The sequence below is a fragment of the Malurus melanocephalus genome, unplaced genomic scaffold (genome assembly GCF_030028575.1).
Source record: "Malurus melanocephalus ecotype Western Australia unplaced genomic scaffold, MMel_1.1 scaffold_39, whole genome shotgun sequence".
NCBI classification, from domain to species: domain Eukaryota; kingdom Metazoa; phylum Chordata; class Aves; order Passeriformes; family Maluridae; genus Malurus; species Malurus melanocephalus.
This window is the reverse complement of record NW_026623271.1, coordinates 1590673-1600448: the sequence shown is the minus strand read 5'-3', so window position 1 is coordinate 1600448 and position 9776 is coordinate 1590673.

Below are 9776 nucleotides of genomic sequence, written 5' to 3'. Positions count from 1 at the left end.
TTTTTCTGATTTCTGGATGATTGGCAGCTAGTGCAGAGCAGTAATTCCAAGAAAGCATCCAAGTATCTACTCATTCCAGACACTGTGCATGCACAGGTTTTCTCTGTATTTGATGTGCACTGTGATGCTTCTCCCTCATGAAASCTGTGCAACTCAAGCCTCATATACTCGTAAAACCACCAGGTTTGCAATGCAAGAATTTCAGTGAATGTGTGTTAATGAATTCATCTGTAAACAAGCTGTAAGTCTGCAGTGTCCAAAAGACAAACACATTGACACAAACATATAGAGATCCAGTATACCTTAAATACATTTGCTTCCACATTTGCCTTTGGAACTTCAGATGCTGACTGTGAGGCATCAGAGTACCTGTGTGCCTCTAAAATAGATTTTTTTTTTCTTAATTTGATAATCCCATTTAACTAAGTATGTAAGAGCCGRGTTAATATGAGAGGCTTAAGAGCTCCACCTAAGAGGCATTTTCAAACACGACATGGTCTTCATAGATGAGCTTTAGTATATCAGACGAAACAAGGTTTGGAATAGGAATCCAAGTCATTACAATTAAGTAGATCCAACAGAATTAGGGGATGGGCAGTTACTGTCTAGCTGGATGCAGTTACTGCATTGATGCTATTGCATAGGGGTTGCACTAATTTAAGCATTAACCATAATCTCATGTGTTTCTGACTGTGCCTATCAGTCATTCTGCTGGTCTATTAATGCTGGCAGATCTACTTTTGTATTATGTAATGTATTTATTTTATCCTGAAACATTTTTCCCAATAAAATAATTGGCTCAGAAAGCCTCAGAACTTCCTGCCAGCTGCACAGTGCACAAATTTCACAGCTATTCCTTTTGTCTTTTCCACCTTTTTTTTGTCCAATATGATAACCTGTATCTTGGCTTTCAACCAATGAAATTTTCTATTTCTCAATATTTTCCTTTAGAATTACAGGTTAAGCACTAGCAGTAATTTTTGGTATAATTATACATATAATTTGATCACAARCGATTTATTGAGAAACTCTAAATACCCCAAAGCTTCTTGAAACTAATCAGTTCTACTATTTTCCAAAGTTTTCAGTAGCCTATGGATAAATAAATGAAAAAATATATGGCATTTACATCCAATTTTTATTTCATCCATTTCTCAGAAATGTATAGATTAATTCTCTGTGTCTACATAAAATCTACCCCCCCAGGGAGGCTATGGACTCCCCATSCCTGTATGTGTTCAAGACTAGACTCGATGGCCTCTGACCAACCTGATTAATGTGTGCCCACCCGTGGTGGGAGGGKTGGAACCAGATGACATTTAGGGTCCCTTCCAACCCAAATCATTCTATGGTTCTACCCCCAATCATGGAAATTCGAATAAAGACAACACGTCTACACAGTCTACAGTAACGCACGAACTATGGGCATAACTGAGATTTGCTATCTGAACTTTATAGGCATGGACTCTAAAGTCTCAAATCAAAATTCAGCACAGTCAATGAGATGTCCACGTTAATTCAAAGTACTTGCCTTTAAACAGATTACTTGACTTGCATGTAATGGTGGCTGACACTCACAACTAGAACATGGAAAGGAATGGAATGGAATAAAATATTTCAGTTGGAAGGGAATTACAGTGGCCATCTAGTCCAACTGCCAGACCCAWTCAAGGCCGACTAAAAGTTAAAGTGTATCATTAAGAGCATTTTCCAAATGCCCCTTAAACACTGKCAGGCTTGGGAACTCACCACCTCTCTAGGAAGCCTGTTCCAATGTTTGCCCACCCTCTTGGTAAAAGAAGTGTTTCCTAATGTCTCTTTTTTTACTTCCTTGCATTGACTTCTCCAAATGCTTGTGTGGGGTAGCTTGCTTTGATTTCTAAGTTAGAGAATRGAATAAGACTTCCAGTTAGAAAAGGGTAAAAGCAGATAGAGACCATTTAGATAAATTAAATGTTCTAAATTTAGGCTGTCAGGCTGGTATAACCTGTAACCATTCTCTACTAGTACTCCATTAAGAAAGCATATGCTTCATTCAGTCTCTAAAAAAGGAATGTGTAAGTTAAATAAGAAAGAAACGGTCAAGTATACAAATGGAAAAAAGAGAAACTCCAAAACTCAGGAATTCAGAAAAAGTAGTTATTTGCCTTTTCCCAAGCAATAACAATAGTAATAGTGGTAATAATAATAACAACAATAACATTAATAAACTCCTCAGATTGCTGTATGGTAAGAGAGTGACAGATAACAGACATTAATTGAAATGTGAGAGGTTCAAGCTAAATTTAAGGGAAAACATTTTCATCATGCATCAACAAAGTTGTGGAACTGGTTGTCCAAAGAGCTTGTGAAGTCAATGCTCTTGAAGGTCTTCRAAATCCAACAGGATCAAAACTGATCTGAACTCATAGCTGACCCTGGTTTCAGCAGAGGGTTGGGCTAGGGACCTCCTGAGATCCCTCTCAAACTAAATTATCTTACATAAGAGATAATGTGGTTTTATGAGAAAGCAACCTATTAAAACCAACATKCCAGAAAAAAAACCCCAACAACAATAGAGAAACCTTGTGGTTTCCTTCCAATAAAGAAACCACAGTAGAGTCATGTAATTTTCACAGTGATAGAAAATGTGATACATGAGGTAAGATTGAAAGAAATAATGTCTTTAGGAATGAAAAGACTGAGAGAAGATATCAGTTCTCAAACATGTAAAAAGTACTGCGAAGTTACAAAGTGTTCTTCATGTCCATTGATATGGCAAGAAGTAAAAGCYTTAAACTGCAATTTGAAGATTTCAGTTATATTTTACAAAAAGCTTTTGAACTGTTAAGAATATTACACAGTAACTGACTGTGAAGAAATCTGAAGAATCAGCAAAACTACAAATTTTCAAGTCAGATTGAATAAATATCTGCCAGGAATTGATTAGATAGAGTGGATTCTGCTCTGAAGCAAGAGGATGAACAGGAAAACCCTTTCAGAGCTCTTTTTTCATCATGTCTAAAGAAGCATTGTCCTCATTACTGAATTGGCATGAAAAAATGACTAGTATCACCTCTCCAAGTTTTCTTATATTATGCCATGTATTCTTTATTCTGCTTGTTAAATCCCTCCTTCCCTCTTTCTCCCCATCCTCATTTACTGAGCATGATGCCACATGGTACGGAATACCCCGTTGTTCAGATAGGGTTGACTGTCCTGATCATGTCCCCTTTCTATCTTGTTGTGCACCCCCAGTCCATTTGCCAGTGGGGTGGGGTGAGTAGCAGAATAGATCTTGACTTTGTATAAGCCCTGCTTAGAAAATCAAAACTATCCTTGAATTTTCGACAATATTTTCAGCACAAATCCAACATCTAGCCCATAGCTGCTACTATGAAGAAAGTTACCCTATTCCAGCCAAAACCAGCACACCTGTCACACAGTGACACAGGTACACAGACACCAAGATTTGGTGCCCTTTATGCTAGGCTTGAAAATATGTTCCTGATCTGATTAATTTCACAGCATCATAGAATGGCCTGGGTTGGAAAGGACCTTAAAGATCATCTACAGCCAACCCCGGTTCCACAGTCAGGAATACTAATAATTATAGCTATCTATATTGTGTAGTAAACAATTCTGTTTAAGGTCTTTCAGTCTTATCATCATCATTATCATCATCATCATATTAAATTTAAATTCTTATCTACTTTATTCATATAAATATATTTGGTTTGCCATCCTTAATACTGTGGGACAGAGTTGTATAAAGGCTCAATTACATTTATTTTACATCTATTTTACTTCTGAAATAAACCATTGAAAGTCTGGGACTAGGACTGGATCCAGTTCCTCCCAGATTCCTTTCCAAGAAGGAGTTTAAAAAGCAAGAGGGCGCTTTCTGCACCTTGTGACTCAACAGGACAGGGGGGTCTCCCCAACAAACTTTGTCTGAAGTTCTCAATCTGTCCATGACACTCTTATAACAGTTAYATTTTATTAAATAACACAATTATATTGTTATCTGACTAAAAGCATTTTCTATGGAAGAAGCTTACCAGTGTGCAGCATTGTAATGTAAATGACTCAGCATAAACACCTGAGTAATTTGTCATTATTAATTCTTTTAAGAAAAATCAATCTATATCAGAATACTTAAAGAAGCATCCATAATTTTCCAAGTTTGAAATGACATATTTACATTCTCTTTAAAAAATATGATGGCACTTTTATACCTTTGTTACCTTCAGAGAGTTTACATTGTCAGTAACCCATTATCAGCAATCATTTATGCATGTTAAGTTGTGCAGTTCTGCTCTGGSTTTGCCAAACCAAAAGACTCAGTTCAGACGCATCTGTTTCCCAGTGACATCTATGATTGCTTTCTTTCATTTATTCAGAGAACCAGCTGTGTTGACTGATGGCTGAGAAATCAAGTTCAGTCACAGAATAATTCCATTGTTGTCAATTTAGTTGCAGCAAAGACCAATTTGACCCATGGAGCTCCACATATTGTAAAAGGTCATGCAGCCTGTCAGTAGTTCAGACAGGATTTAAATAGAGGATCCTCCCGAATCCCAATTCAAATGAGGCTCTTTTGACATCATCATAGTGTCTACACATTCAGACTGACATTTTGTCACTCAGAGCACTGCTTATCTGTTGCCATACCAAAAAGTGACTGTCATGGCTTCAGTCACATGCCCTCATTCTTTATTTCCATTTATTTATAACTCTCTCCTCTATTCAGTGCTAGCTGTTAAAACCAAAGCGGATTTCCTTTCCCTCTCCCTCCTGGGAGCTGTGGATGAAGTAGAGGTTTCAGACACATTTCAGGAGGACAGTAGCAGGATACTGAGYTCAGCCTGGGAATCCAGCAATTTCATTAGCGTCAGAGCAGCAGCTTGGCAGCTGAAAGCAGCTCCATGTGGCCCAGAGCATGCCTGCATGGAGTGCTGACAGTTACAATAATACTCCAATTATGAAAGACCCTCACTGAATGTACTGGTTTGGACAATGGGATTTATTGAAGCCTCTTCYAGTCCAGTATGTGTATGATGCTTGTATGATAAAGCTAAAAAAATATTTTATGGAGACAAGGAAAAGGATGGTCATTGATTCTGAATATCTACCAGCAATCACAAGGAAGCTCGGACTTATCTCATTGGTATACAACTTCTTTCTCATTTTTTTCCCTACAGTCACTTTATATTACTTTAAAAGTAATTATTTTTCTCATTTTCTCTTTTCATGATGTATTTTTAATTGTAATCTAAACCCTAAATTATTTTAAATTATCCAGAAGGTCTCTGTTACAGTACCATCATCATTATCTGAATTTAGTGCTGTTTCTTGTGAAATCATGCTCTGAGCCTTTCTGTCAAACTAACTGAACAATTTCAGTGATATATGAAAGAAGGAAAGAAAAATTAGGATGGATGGATGGACGGATGGATTAGGTGGATTAAGAAATCTTCCAGCTTTCTTAGTGAAGGTGGACAACTAAACTGCATCCCATCTCCCATGAAGAAACCTGAGTGTCCATTTGTCTTTTTTCCTGCAGCCTGGTTTTCATAGAAAGTAAATATTAGAAATATGTGCTTGGTGGGATATAAATGGCGTTCCACATCTGTTCTGGTCAGTCAAGGGACCAAGGCCTTGGAGCATGTCAATAGTATTCCTTACTATTGTTTAAGTGTTATAAATCCTTTCTTACACATAATAGGAAGAGCAGGGGTAATACTATATGCCTGAAGTAAGCCCAATATAGCCCAAAGTAATTAAGTTCCTGTAATTTTCTTTAACACCAGCATGTGGATATAGGAAGGAGACCCAAATTAGTTCTATGAGTATGGGAAAAGTAGGCAGAACACGGCAGCATGTTTTATTAGAGCACAACCAGTTGGCAGGGGGCAGGTGCACTGGYTGACCAGGCTGCTTGCACATGTGACTAACTGGACTAACCACAGCACTCACTATCTCTTGACGAAACAGATGCCATGGAAGGCAAGGGAAGAAATGGGCTTGGATTATTGCACTGAGAGGGTGAAACTACAGGCAGTAAATAAAAATGAAGAGGACACCAAGCTTGCTTAACTTCTTTCTCAAAAGGTCTATTTATATATGATTTTATGTTTCTGTGTGGTTTTATCTTTTCGCATGTGCTCTGAAAGTATATGATTAAATGGTGGTCCCAGTTCTTTCAAGTCCATCACAGTTTTATTCTACATTGTTGTCAGTGCTATTACACCAACTTCAAAATAAAAAATGAGACAGACAATGAATTCAAACAAGTTGTTCAAATCCTAGGATCTCCAAATAGACCTGTCACTTTTTAGCAGGAAATAAGCATCTATGAACCTCCTACACTGTCTGATTTTGAAGGTGTTATGTGCAAACATGAGAAGGAAGAGACAGTTTTAACACTTTGCAATTTTACAAACATCTCCTGTAAAGTATGTAGAATGGTTGAACTGACCTGTCACTACCATGATCAGCTCATCACTGTATTGGTGCACCTTCAAAAYCATCTGGAAATCAACCTATTTGGGACACTGCTGCTGAGAACTCAGGACTGTGCACCCTATGAACATCCCCTGCAGATGTACAGAGCACAGGACAGACCCAGCATGTACACCAWGAAGTCCCCAAGAGTGCATTCTTCTATACTCATACCATGCCTCCTTCCCTTCATACACATTTGCATCTTGACAGTCTCAGGACTTTGTAGCCAGTGCTAGTAGCCCTCTCGTTTTTCATACCAACAACTGTGTGCCAAACAAGGAAGTAGTGTCTTGACAGGAAGAATTTTCCCTCCACATTGCAGGAGACTCTGCTGAAGTGCAACRTTCACAACCATGAAGGCAGCCAGACCATCTTAAAGATCCACTGAGACCCAGCATCAGGGTGGTCAGATGATGTAWATCTGTCTCAGGCTAACCTCTGTGGTGAATAAAAGCACTGAGCTATACCAAATACTTCTTAGAGCCACTAAAAAAAAAACATTTAAAAATGAAGCCACACACATAAATGGCATGAGAATAAGGATCGTTACATATTCAGACAGTGACCTGGTCATATCAGAAATTAAAACTACAGGGCACGGTTAAGACCTTCACAATTGCCAACATTCACATTCAAGCCATGGCACTATGCATGAGAAACACTCCCTTAAACAAAGGATAATTCACAAATTCAATCCATTTTAGTATCTAAAAAGATACAGGGACAGTGTATTTAGACACAAAGAAACAGTTTATCATCTTGCCTGTAATGAAAAGAGCACAAYGTTCTATAATTTCTAAATCACAATTGGAAGTCAAGACATTCATATCAACCTGTGTTRGGAGCTATTCCTCATATTMTKTTTTTTTTTTCCTTTGTAAATCCAGAATAGGGTTTTTTTTCCTGTTTACTAAACATGTTACCCTCCCTTGTGCTCAATTACAAATTCAATTGCAAATGGGCAAGTTTTCTTTCTGAACAGTGCCACTCATAAAGGAATCTGGATCTGATGCTGCCTTTTAAACACTGTAACTGAACTTCCTAAGTAAATTTTAATGATAGCAAATTTGCAAAATGCTATGCAATAACAATACATTATCAGACACTGGCTGTAACAGCGTCACCTAACAGTAGTTCTTGCTCCCAATAACACTGCCAAGCTTTACCGATTTGGAAATAAATGTAAAAACTTTCATTTCCTCTGAGATAGAAGGTGAAATCTCAAAATCAGGTGCTGTCTAAGACTAGATGTGTTCTAGTAAACTACAACATATGGTGGACATCACTGTACTTTAATAAGCATTAAATCACTAGCAAGGTTACTACCCGAGTTCTGCTGAATAGCATTCTCCCAGATAGTGCCCAAGCATCTTCAGGGATTAGCATGGGCCTGGTAAGACTTTCAACAGCAATTCTGACACAGCCACCTGCTCTTCAGAGCTAGGAAGGTTTACCTGTATGAAAATACAGGCACTGGAGAGTTTAGTGTTGGGGCTGGGGCTGGCCCATCACTGGTGTAACAGAGAGCAAATTCTCTGTTAGAGTTGAGTTTGTTGTCTTCCCCAGTTTTGTTCCCTAAGTGTAAGTTAAAATATGCCAGCGAGKCATCAGAGAGTATTTCACATAAAACAAAACAAAATGCACTTATGAGCATAAACTGTAGCTCATAAGTTCCTTAACTACAGTCCCCAAAATTGTAAACCTCTTTATCATGTAAGAGATTTGGAWTTTTAATGGTAAATATAACATTTACAGTAGTTTAATTAAGTATTATATATCTATTATATATAGATTTTGTACATAAATCAACTTCATACCTTGATTAAACATTACTGTGAAGCATTATGTACATGTGTGTGTATATGTATGTATATATACATATATAGATATATATATGACCAGTTGTGTAATCTCTTTCACTGGGTAACTTAATATCCAACATGATTTGAAACTCTGTTTGCCTCAGCCTGCAACAGGTGCCAAATGACTTTGGCCTCTCAATTTCTCTCCTAAAGAGGGTGGATAYCATAAGGGCGGTTACTTCTGTGTGCTGTAATTAGAAAGGCAAGGTTGAGCTTTTTGGTTATATCCCAGTATGGGCCAATTTCGCCACAGAGGCTTTTACTAGCCTAGTAGAATTTCTTTTGRTGCTAAATTTCTATGCTACTAAAAATTCCAGTATTGCCAATATTGGAGTGATGAAATTTTTTTGCTAAGATAGTTTATTTCACTCAGATATGTGGCAAAAACTGTTCCAGCAAGTGTGAGGTTTTATTCTGCAATAAACTGCATCTGCACTATAACACTAAACATTGCCTAGTATGTAGCAAACCTCAGCCAAAAGGGATTTTGGACTTTGACTTGATATTCTAGGATGGAGTGATACATGGTACAACATTTGTACTTTACTGTCTAGGAGGATTTTCAATCAAGTTCARACAGTTCAGTTATAAAGCTATAAAAATTTAACTATAGGAATTTCTATTTTTTTCTTGCTTTAGATTCTGCTTCAGTTGCTGGCCAAGACAATGAGTATCTTGCTCTGACACAGCTTATGTCAGCCAACTAAATTAGACTTCATGAAAAAGATATTAACACTACGCTTGAGAGATCTAAACAAAATACTCATAAACTTCAGTTATGCAGAAGGTTAAACCTTTCATCAAGAGAAATTTTATAATCAAGTTAGTCAAGCTATCCTGCCCATGATTAATGCACTATCTCCAAGGGAAAGACACCACTGCAGATACAATTGATGAAACACTAACCGTGCGATTCTAATTAAGATACAGGTTGTTGCATTAAGCAAATGAAGCTAGTTTAAGGAACTTATTCTTCCAAGTAGTTAATGGAATGGTATACCCAAAAATTTTAATAAAAAATCATTGTTTTAGTTGTTAATTTTCATTGTGAGAAAAAAATGCACTGACCCCRAAATAACCCCACTTTGCAATCCTTCAGTATTTGTGCTTCTCTGCAGTACAAAGATGCTCCCATAAGTTTTTTATTTTCATATATAGAGGACAATATATAGGGTCAGTCTGAGTAGTAAAAGTGTCAGTAGTAAAAGTGTCAATGCATGCCACATGGAAATAAAATTATTTAATCTCCCTTTCTTAAGACTAGGTGCCAAGCAGAAACTCTTACCTCATGCACAGATGGCTGGAACCTTCCCATCTGTTAGTAACTTCTGGCCTCCAGCTCCTGCAGGATCCTAACATCAGTCCTCCAAGCATATTGGCATGTCTGAGGAGTATTAAGAGTCAGAGAGATCCCTGTTCTGGGTTTAC